Source organism: Pteropus alecto, unplaced genomic scaffold, assembly GCF_000325575.1.
Source record: "Pteropus alecto unplaced genomic scaffold, ASM32557v1 scaffold233, whole genome shotgun sequence".
Classification (NCBI taxonomy): Eukaryota; Metazoa; Chordata; class Mammalia; order Chiroptera; family Pteropodidae; genus Pteropus; species Pteropus alecto.
This window is the reverse complement of record NW_006434367.1, coordinates 1,479,919-1,492,429: the sequence shown is the minus strand read 5'-3', so window position 1 is coordinate 1,492,429 and position 12,511 is coordinate 1,479,919.

The window sequence follows — 12,511 nt, the reverse complement described above, 5'->3', positions numbered from 1 at the left end:
TTACCCAGGGTCCGCACGCGCACGGCGTCTAGCGGCTGCCCCGCCGTGGTCTTGACAGCACTCAGCCGTCGCCACCCGTGCAGAGCGGTCAATGGCACTGTCCCCTTAAGGACTGCTTTGCCGAAAGTGTAATTAGGGTCTCTAACCCAGCCTGGAGTAAATTCCTAAAAGGATAAAGGTCTGTAGAATCGCTCCGGCTTCGGGCTACCGGGGCCGCCCAGCCTACCACTGCGGCCTTCCCTGGGACCTTACCCAGGGACCCCCGACCCGCCTCCTCCAGAACTAGATGATTTCTCCTGACCAGCAGACTTGGTACTGCCTTGGGCCTCGCCCCATTCTCATCCCTGTTCCCTGCTCTGCCTTTTTCTTTTTTCTCTTTTCTTTTGAATAACTATCGCCACCAACATACTGTATAATTTTCTTAGATGTCTTGTTTATTTCTGAATACCTCCTCCACTCCCAACTTCAGTGTAAGTCCCATGAGGACAGGAATCTTTATGAGTTTTGCTTAATGACTTCTCCCAAGGACATACATAGGTCAGAGCCTGGAATATAAGCATGTTGTAAATAATTTGCAGACATCGATTTCAGCATCTTTTCGGATTCGTTTGTAATGTTCCTATAACTCAGTAAGATAATGTCTCCAGTGACCACAGTCATCATAGGCCAGTTAACCCAGACTGTTCATACGATGTGGAAGTGATATCAAAGTGGCAAAATTAAACTGAGGGCAATTAGCTGGAGAATAAAAGAAATACTCCCGGGTCTCCCTGAACTCATTAAGTATGCAATAAAACAGATAATCCTTAGATAAAACAATCACTCATTGGTAAATGAGTTTCCTTGGTAACATTCCACTCTGACGCTAGTCCTGTGTGAGAAATTTACGAAGTTGAAAGCATTAACCAAGTAAGAAATATATAGTAAGAACCAATTAATCTTTTAAAGGCATTTTTATGTACAGTATTAGATATCGCACTCTCAACAATTGCATCTTGCAGCAGAAATTACAACCGTCTATTATTAATGCTTAAGGTACCACAGTACACACGCAGGAGTGGGGAGAAGAAAAACCAAAGAATATAAAAGACAGGTAAAAAATTAAAAGGGGTTGGGGGAGAGAAAGCTTCTCCCTAGGCTTCTTATTATAATTTCACTACAAGAGATAGAAAACAACACACCATCACTTAGTTATTGATTTCATAATCCCATTTGTAAAATTGCATTATCCATACGCACACCAAAGCCCTGAGGTCTAATTCCTTATATGACCTAAATAGGATGCATAGATATATAGATATATAAAACCTCTTTATTAAAAATATGGAAAAACATTTTCAAAATTTGCTATTTTAAGTTTAGATCCCGTGTGGTCTTTGAAAACACAGAGGGCTTAAAAATAATTTCAGAAGTGAAGGAAAACAGCGAAATGGTCTCCTTTTATGAACACCACCACCATCTTCTGGCCTCATGGGATATTGCTGCCATGTTGCACTTCAACGGCTACAGCCAAAAATCAATATCATTTTGTCTTTACCTTACCCCACCCCCTTACCACCAAAAGACAAGTTAAACGAATTAATCAACTGAGGAATCCTTGAGCCAGTCACTTGCTATCCCAGGCATAGGGCAGTAAATAAATCTCCAAGCAATGATAACAAGGAAAGAAGTACAGTGAAGAAAGGAAACAAATCCAAACCTTACCTTTAAAAAGTGGGCATTTTTTTTTGTCAAATACAAATTCATAAAAGCCGCCCTATTGTGTATAACCTCATTGTGATTCAGTGCTATGTTTTTCTTTTCAAAATGTTATTTTTAAAAATTATCGTTTAAGAAAGGAAAAAAATTCTATTGTGAATGTTTTGAAAAGTTCAGAATCATTTTTTTCCTTTCCTATGTAAACTTATTGCATTTGTGAGCTTATATGGAATAAAGTTAAGCAAGATGACAAGTAGAATGTTGTTTGATGTTCCTTCTGTATGCAGAAAAAATAAAAGGTAAATCTTTAGAATACTAGTATCTTCTATTATAAATCTAGTCATTATATAACCTGAACACTTGACACTTTTTTGTACAAAGACAGTATAATTCCAGTAATTTTTATATGATTATCATAACCTTTTGAAATTTTGATAAGTCCCACCATCTATTACAAGACTCTTAGAAAGTGGCTTCTGACAACTCAAAGGCTATCAGAGGTAGACAGGGTCTCAAGGGGGTTAGGGAATACTGTGGAATAATTTGGCGCCTTCCCATTTTCTCATTTTTAATTCAAAGATTCAATACCTTTATGTACAGTATATTTTGTCCCAATTTCTGTCATTGATTTTATTTTTTTATTCTGTGGTTTCATCACGTTTAAAAAATTGTTCTATATAGTTAAAACATCTGAAGAATTTAAATCAACATTTAAAGTCTTTTTCAAGGCACCATAAATCTGTGAAAAAGGGTGACATGTGTTACTCTGAATATAATTTTAGTTTTCATTGATTTTGTTGTACTTATTAAAAAAATGGAATCCTTGAGATTTTTTCTTATTGTATATTTACTTATCATTTTTGCAGAATAAATGTACTTCATGCTTCATACTCTGGACGTGTTGGGTGAGCTGCTCTGAGTCTTTCGGGGAGCATGGCCTTCAGGGAGCACAATCTGCCTATGCAGCCCAAGCTTATCCCAGACACTCTCAGACAACTGCTCCTAAGAGGCACATTCACCTAGAAAAGTGCACCAAAAAGGAAAAAATGGAACAGCATATTTTTTTCAATGTTAACCTAAATGTTCATTGCCTCAAATTATAATACTTTATATTTTTATAGTGATATTTTATGCTTTCAAAGTGCTTTCTTCAGTTATACAACTTGAAGGTCAGATATTATTACCCCCCATCTTACGGATGACAAAACATAGGACTAGTAAATGAAAGCGATGGAACTAGAATCCAGGCCTCCTGACTAGTTCAGCTTTTTCTACTTACGTTACAATGTCTCTCTAAATTTGCACAGAGCAAGGAAAAAATCCTCACACTTCAACTCTCATTCCACCAGAGTATATAAAAAGCAGATGCTTTAAAATTTATACATACCCATATGATTGATTAAGCTTTTGATGTTTTAAATACTTTAAATGAATGATATGATGCTCCAGTTCCCTCAGTTGGTCCTTGTGAATTCATTGGCATTTGTTTCACCACAGTGGTCATCTCCCCATAGCAATTACCTTCAAAGTGATCTATATGACTCCATCCCCATTAAAGCATTGTAAATTATCATAGGGGGCTAATTCCACCAACAGTCTTAAGTGCAATTTTAAACTCATCTCTTGTAGTTTTAGTAATCAGATTGAATATTAACCAAAAAGCTTTAAAATTAGTCATGAAAACTAGCATACAGCCTTCCTTATATGAAGAACTAGCATAGGCCAGATAAGAACACAACAAAATTGGTTTCCTCTGGCCTATAAACTCATGAAGAATTGACTTTTTCTTTCCTATGACAAAGATATACATTTATTGGAAAACATTCAGAAAATATCCATTAATGTCCTTTTACTAAGTTATATCCTAAACCAGTGTTTTCCACATTTTTATTCTGTAACTCCTAATATGTTAATTCCTATCCTACCTTGATGAGATCAAGTTACATATCCATTGCTAAAATTTCAGGAAAAGTAGAGGAACCAGTTAAAATATTTAAACAGTATGTTCATGAGGGACTCTGGAAAATACTAGGCCAAATGGCAGCCATGTTTCATGTTCTTAGGGCGATTCTCTTTTGAAACAATTATTTTTAAACAAATAAGGAGAGGTAGTATTCTGATTCTGAATGCACATAGAAGTATTGGCTTCAATTAGTTAAGAAGATTCAATTTGGAAAAGACCTCATAGACCTAAATTTTAGGCCAAGCCACTATTTGACATTTATGAAAATTTGAGTCTGCAGAAGTTAAGTGACTTACCCTAAATTACTGCTAGTTGCCAAAAGTAATTCAAATATACTTCCTACATCCTAAGTTTCCAGATCTTCTTTTTAAGCCATATTACCTAGTTCTTATCAGATTTCAAAAGTTAGAATAAGTAGTAGCCTACTTCTTAATTCCAGTTGGAAATAGAAAACAACAGGAGGCATAGAAATATCTTTATTTGATAGCAAAATTTTGATGTTTGACAATAATTGCTTGAAAAATGTAGAATTCTCAATAAAACTTTTAAGAAACAAGTTTGGGTTGTAAATTAAATTAAAGAGAAACAAGTTTGGGTTGTAAACGTAAATTAAAGAGAAATAATCCATTTTCAGACTGAAGTCATACTTTGTTGATGAGACAAAGTTAAAATATTTTTTCAAACTTTCATTATTTAATTTTTGCTGAACTTTATACAAAAACGATGGCCTTTTCTTATTGCTCAAAAAAGGCTGTCTTTTTCCCCTAACATACAGGCCAAAGTCTGGAGCTGCTCTTGGCTCTAGTATTCTCCTGTAACTCTGTGAAAGGCTCATTTCTCTTCCAAGGTCAACATGTTACCAACACTAAATATGACTTACCTTTTAATTCAATTAAATAAGGAATGAATAGCACCTTCTAGCTGTTTTTTAAGCCTTGCTTTGGTAATTTTGGTGAAAGGGTGTAGGTAGGGCTCTACTCCTTATACTTTAATTGTGTTTTTCCCTCAGGTTTTTCTCTGAACTGTTCTGTTAACCTGAATTACTATGTCCTTTTGATCCTTTCTCAATAGTCATTAATGGAGCACAATGTCTTTCTTTCTCCCATTTGCTATGCATGTTCACTCCTCTCAGGAACTGGAAATGTAACCCCTGCTCCTATTTTCTGCTTAGTGATGGTAATTTTTTTTAAGAAACATTGGAAAAAAATCATTGACACTGAAATTCATAAAGACTTAACTCCCAGATCTCAACCTAAAACCATAAGACAATATTTTAAACAAACTTCCTAACACTATTCTTTTAATGGTATTAAAATTATTCCCTTGCAAGATTTGATAAGTAATGGTCATTCTTCAATTGTGATATTGTCATAATGCCACTGACATTTACTGTTTTAACTAAATTATACAATGTTCATTTTTTTTCTTTTTAGAAGAAGCAATTTTTAATTTATTTGGTAAGATTATAACTACTGGGCCAAATTTCCTCAGGTAAAGCTCTGAAGTAACCACCTATATAATGTAGACTAACTATTCACAACCTTTATTCTGATTTAACACATAAGGTAGAGGACATTCAGCTATACAACATTAATAATCAAAATTCTTTCAAAGCACCTAAAATATATATAAAATAAGTGAGAAGAGTTTATAAATAGACATCTATGAAAAGATCACAAGAGATTATCTAATACAGATCCATAAGTCTAGGCAAGTCAACTCCCATAATCCCAATTTTATAGAGGCAAATTAGGCCCAGAAGGATCAGCTTACTGCAGCCTTAGAGTTATCAAGTCAGATATCAGAATTACAACAGCATCCTGCCATTAAATTTTACCTATACGGTTCACAACACAAAAACTAGCATTGTTCAGTGCTTAAGTAGAGTAATAAATGATTAAAGTTTCTACTATATTTTAGATGAAAAATATAACATATAAAGACATATCTCAAAAAAGATTTCAATTAATTCTGAAAATGTCATTGAAAAAGAGCCTAATATTGCCAGAGAAAATTACAAAGAAGTAACTTTTGAATTAATTTCTTCTACTACATTTAAAACTCCTACTTGTAATATACAAGATATTGAGCTGATTCTTACAATTAGGTGTATTAAAAACTGAAGATTCCAATTTAACATCTTTGAACTGGTGTCCAAAGACACTAGTTTTAATAATATAGTATTGCCAAAAAAAAAAAAAAATCAAGTTTTATTTGAAACATTATTTATAACCTTAGTTTAAAATTTTTTAAATTCCATACATCACTGGAATTAAGCTAGTATAAATCTAAAGCTGATTCTGATAAAATGTATATGGGAAAACCTAGAGCGACCACTAAAAAAAAAAAAAAAAAAACCACTAAAAAATATAGTGACAAAATCATTAAAGAAACTAAAATGCTACATTAGAAAATATTCAGTTAATGCAAACAAAAGCAGTAAAGTAAAAATAAAAGAACAAAAAAGGCATAAAACACAAAGAAAATAAAGTGAAATGGAAGACATAAATCTAACTATATCAATAATGTCATTAAATGTCATTGGATTAAATGATTCAGTCAAAAGGCAGACACTGTCAGACTGGGGAAAAAAATATCAAGATTTGATTGTAAGCCATCAATGGGAGGTACACTTTATATTGAAAGATACAGATCAATTGAAAGTTAAAAGATGGAGGAAGATATAATTATGCAAACAGCAACCACAAGAAAGCTATACTAATATCAGATTAAATGAACTTTAAAACAAAAATATTATTAGAGATAAAGAGGAATATTTTATAATAAAAATATATGCATATAACAATTATAAACATATAATTGAGCACCAAAATACATTAAGCAAAAATTGACAGACTTCATACCCTGCTTTCATTAATGATCGAACAACTAGGCTAGAACCACTAATAGATCAACAAGAAAATAGTTGAACAATACTATAAATCAACTAAATCTAACAGACATCTATAGAACACTCCACCCAACAACAGAATATACATTTTTCTCAAGTGCACAAGTAAACATTCTCCAGGATAATCTATGTTAGACCATAAAACAAACTTCAATACATTTTAAAGAATAAAAGTAATACAAAGTATGTTCCTTGACCACAATAGGATGAAATTAGCAACCAATAGCAAGGGGAAAAATTGGGTAACTCACAAATATATGGAAATTATCACTCTCCTAAATAGCCAATGAGTCAAAGAAGAATTCAAAAGGGAAATCAGAAAATACTTTGAGATGGATTAAAATTAAGAACAACATACCAAAACTTTGCACCTAAAACAGTGCTTAGAGAGAAATTTATAGGTGTCAATGACTACATTAAGAAAGAAACAAAACCTCAAATCAATAATCTAAAAGTCTACCTTAAAATACTAGAAAAATAAGAGCAATTAAACCTAAAGCAAGAAGGATAGAAATAATAAATATCAGGGTGAAAATTAATGAAATGAGAATAGAAAAATGACAAAGAAATATTGATGAAACCAAAACCTGGTTCTTTGAAAAGATCAACAAAATTGACGAACTCTTAGCTAGACTGACTAAAAAAGAAAATGAGAAAAGATTCCAATTACTAGAATCAGTAATAAAGGGCACATTACCACTGGCCTCATAGAAATAAAAAGGATTATAAAGGAAAAATTGAACAACTGCACATCAAAATTAGATAACTTAGATAAAATAAACAAATTCTTAGACACAAACTACCAAAACTTCCTCAAGACGAAATAATCAATCTGGACAGACAAGTGAAGAGATTGAATTAGTAATCAAAAAACTACCCACAATGTAAAGCCCAGGTCCAGATGGCTTCTAAAGTCTACCAATTAAAGTAAGAATTGATACCAACTTTTCACAAACTCTTCCAAAAAAATAGAAGTGGGGGGAACACTTCTCAACTCACTTGATGAGAACAGTATTACCCTGATACCAAATCAGACGAAGATATCAAAAGAAAACTACAAACCAATCTCTTTTATGAACATGGATGCAAAAATCCTCAACAAAATACTAGCAAACTGAATATGGCATCATATAAAAAGAATTATATACCGTGACCAAATATAATTTATCCCAGAAATTCAAGATTGGTTTAACATTTAAAAATCAATTAATGAAATACATTATATCAATAGAATGAGAAACAAAAATCACATAATAATCTCTATAGATACAGAAGGAGCATCTGGCAAAATCCAACACCTTTTCATGATAAAAACAAACAAACAAAAAAACCTAGAAGCTCAAGAGAACTTCCTCAATGCGATAAAGGGCATCTATGAAAAAACTAGTTAACATCATACTTAATGGTGAAAGAATGAATGTTTTTCCCCCTAAGATAATGAACAAGACAAGGATATCTGCTCTCACTATTTCTATTTAATACTGTGCTGGAGGTTCTAGCCCGAGCAATTAGGCAAATATGTGAATAAATGAATAAAAGACATCTAGATTGGAAAAGAAATAAAATTATCTCTATTTGCAGATGACATGATTATGTACAAAGTAAATCCTCGAGAATCCACTAAAAAACTATTCGAACTAATAAATGAGTTCAGCAAAGTTGCAGGATACAAGATTAATATACAAAACTCAATTGTATTTCTATACACTTGAACAGTCTGAAAATGAAATTAAGAAAACAATTCCATTTACAATAGCATCAAAAAGAATAAAAGTTACAAATAAATTTAACAAAAGTGAAAAACTTATACTCTGAAAACTACAAAACATTGCTGCAGAAAATTAAAGATTTAAAATAAACAGGAAAACAACCCATGTTCGTAAATCAAAGGCCTAACATTAAGATGGCAATACTCCCTGAAGTGATCCACAAATTCAAGGCAATCTCTATTGGAATCTCAGCTGACTTTTTGTAGAAATTGATTAGCTGATTCTAAAATTCAAATGGAATTGCAAAGGATCAGAATAGCCAAAACAAACCTGAAAAGACAAAGTTGGAGAACTCTTACACTTCCCAATTTCAAACATTACTACAATATAATGATAACATGTGTGGTACTGGCACAATAGAATGGATTGGCACAGTAGGAACAGAATTAAGAGTCCAGAAATAAACCCATATATCTATGATTTTTGACAAGGGTGCCAAGGTCATTCAATGGGGATAGAATAGTTTTTTCAACAAATGGTGCAGGGACAACTGGATGCTCATATGCAAAATAAAGTTGGACCCTTACCTCACAACATATACAAAAATTAACTGAAAGTGGATATAAGACCTAAGCACAGGAGCTAAAACTACAAACTCTTAGAAGAAAACATAAGATAAATCTTTATGACCTTGGATTAGGCAATGGAGTCTTAGATATGGCAAGAAAATCAAGAACAAGAGAAAAAATAGATATATTGGGCTTTATCGAAGTTAAAAACTTTAATACTTCAAAGGATATAATCAAGAAAGTGAAGACAACCTACAGAATGGAAGAAAATATTTACCAATTATATATCTGACAAGGGATTTGTATATAGAATACATAAAGAACTCCTATAACTTAATAACGAAAATCAAATAACCCAATTAAAACATGGGCAAAGGATCCAAATAGACATTTCTCCAAGGGAGATACACAAATGGACAACGAGCACATGAAAAGATGCTCGACAAAATTAATCACCAGGGAAATGCAAATGAAAACCACAATGAAATACCACTTTAGAATGGCTAGTCTAAAAGTCAGCTAAAAACAGGTGTTGGCAAAAGTGTGAAGAAATGAGAACCCTCATACACTGCTGGTGAGATAGAAAAATGCTGCAGCTGCTTTGGAATACTATTTGGCAGTTCACCAAAATGTTAAACAGTTACCATATGACCCAGTAATTCCTCTCCCATGTATATACTCAAGGGAAATGAAAACATGTGCCTAGACAAAACCTTGTACAACTAATGTTTATAGCAGCATTATTCATAATAGCCAAAAGATGGAAACAACTCAAATGTCTATTAACAAATGGATAAACAAATATGGTTTATCTGTGCAATGCATATTATTTGCCCATAAAAAGGAATGAAGTAATGATACATGCTTCTACATGGATGAACCTTAAAGACATTACGCTAAGTGAAAGAAGTCATACACAAAAGACCATATGATTCCATTCATATAAAAGTCCAGAATAGGGAAATTTATATAGAAGGTTAATTAGTGGTTGCTTAGGGCCGAGGAGCAGGGAGAAGTATGGAATGGGTAGATAGGAAAATGATAGCTAAAGCGTAATGGAATGCTTTAAAATTGGTGATGGTTGCACATCTCCAAATGCTGTACAAACCACTGAACTGTACACTTTAAATTGGTTAATTATATGGCATGCAAATTTTATCTCGATAAAGTTGTTAAAAATTAAAAATTGGTGATAAAATCTGTCTGCTTATGTTCAAATCAAATAAATTTTTGTAATTTCTAACAATCACCTCCTAGTTTTGTACTACTATTGCTCCCATACCCTCCCCATACATTTTGGCGAAAAAAAGATTTTGTGAAAGTTAAATAACTGGACAATTACATCTAATTTGTAAATAAATGGATTTCAGAATTCTCAGAATATAGAGTGAATGTGACTAAAATATTATCTAGATGCACATTAGTGGTCACTATCCCAGTACCTTAGTCATTCACTGAATCTTTCTTACGTGTCCAAACAGAATTCTACATGTTTTTATATTAGTGGCCCACCAAACCACAAGGACTCTCAGACAGCTCACTGCCACTCTTAAAGTTTCAGCTTCCTTAGGTCATCCTCCCTAAAAAATAATTCTGGCCTCATCTGTCAGTGAGTTGATATCTTATATATTATTGTAACTTTTTCTAGGTTATGTGATGGGTTCCATAAGAGACGGATGCCTTCTGTATTCCTACTTCTTGTATAGAACCACTAAAATGAGAAATGGAAAATTGGAATGGTGGCTTGAGGAGAGCAGCACTTTTTTTTTAATGGAGGAAACAGTAGCTATGGCATCATGAAAATTTTTCCATACTATATGTTGGATGGTTACTTGGTCATACCCGATAATGCCATCTATATAGAAAGAAAAATTCACATTTATGCACACAGAGATACAGCAAAAAAGTAAACTCAAAGTCAAAATTTAGTTCTAGAACTGATCTGCTACTACAGATATATATCCTTGGACTAGTGACTTAACTTCTCTGATCTCCATTTCATTAATCTATAAATTAAGTGGACTAGAAGACTTAAGATGCCTTTCAAATCCAAAATCCTGTAATTCCAGGCCATGAAATATTAAATCAGATGTAAAAATAACATAAATACAGTTAAAACTCTAGTTTTGATCAAATTTTTAAAAACTACCTTCAAAAACACTAGGAAACATCTCTTTTGGAATATTAGTACAAGTTTAAATTCAGTAGAATCAGATAAAGAAATCTTTCATTTCATAGGAATATATGTGAACTACCTATCAGCTCATAACCTAACTTCCTTTCCTTCTAATATCCATGACTATTTCAACAGAGGTGTCAAGCTCTAATTCACAAAACAATTACAAGTCAAAAGTAATTACAGTGACTATGCCAACCAAATCTCAAAATATTAAACATTTAATACTTACATTTAAATGCATTGATTATAACAACTTGTGTTTTAAATATAGAATATGCTATAAACTGTATGTTAGGGTTCAAAATTGAATGACTTCCAGTTTACATATTTGACTATTTTGTTTTTAATATTGTATATAGGCTTTGGTTAATCTCAGTTTCTCAAATACCAACAGCTGGAAAGCAATGCTATTTTCAGTGGTATAAAAATTAAGTGCATGTTAAAGACAGATCATCTAATTCCTGTACTTATCTACTTAAGTAGAAAGTATGAAACTATGAGTCAAAGAAAAAAATTATGAAATCGCAGGAGAAAAAAAAATGGCATAGATGATAGAGGCTCTGTTCATTCCTCTGGAGACCAAATCAAAGTTGTGATGGAAACAAGGAGCAGCAGCAAGGAAAAATCGCCTGGAATCTAGATGAATAAGCCATACAACCAGGGAGAAAGCCAAGAAAGACCCCTGCAACAGGAGAAGGCAAGACGGGGCGAGGACACGGGACTGCCCAGGCTCGAGGAGCTGAGTGAAATGGAGGCTTCGGCAGTGGCAGATGCCTCTTAAAGGGGCCGCGTCCACGAGCGGACTTTTGCGTTGATCAACCTGCTCACTCTGAGCATCGGTGCCAATTCAGCTGCACACAGGAGGCACCAGGGACTTACAGGGAGACATTGTTGCAGTGAGGGCTGGGGAATTCGCTCTATATGGAAGAGCTGGTGGTATCCATTGTTCCCTGTTGAGCCCTCCCCGCTCCCAGTGCTCGGACACATGCCACCATAGCGTCATTGAGCTGGATAACAGAAGTCGCTCGCTCAGAGGATTCCCTGAAACTCCTTTCCCCAACTCATGGCCCCACCCAAGCCACATCCAGGTGTGTCCTCAGTGATTCAGGTGTTCCATGCTGAGCAGCACCTCACACTGGAGGCAGCTGGCCTTGGTTTCTGGTGTGGCCTTATGAAGCAACTATAAGCACAGCATATGTGGATTGCATGCTGAATCTTAACAGGTGGCCCTGGAGGGGCAGAAGCTTGGGCTAAATTTGGCCTGCAGCTGAACTCCTCTCAGGACTGTGCCACTGGACACCTACTTCACAAATCCACACTAATAAGACTGGGAGACTTAGAAGCGTTGCTTAGTACATAGAAAGACACGGAAAGGCAGCCAAAATGGGAAGACAAAGAAACAGAAACCATATGAGAAAACAGAACATAGATCCAGATATAATGGAGTCAAGTAACCTAACAGATGTAGAGTTCAAAACGCTG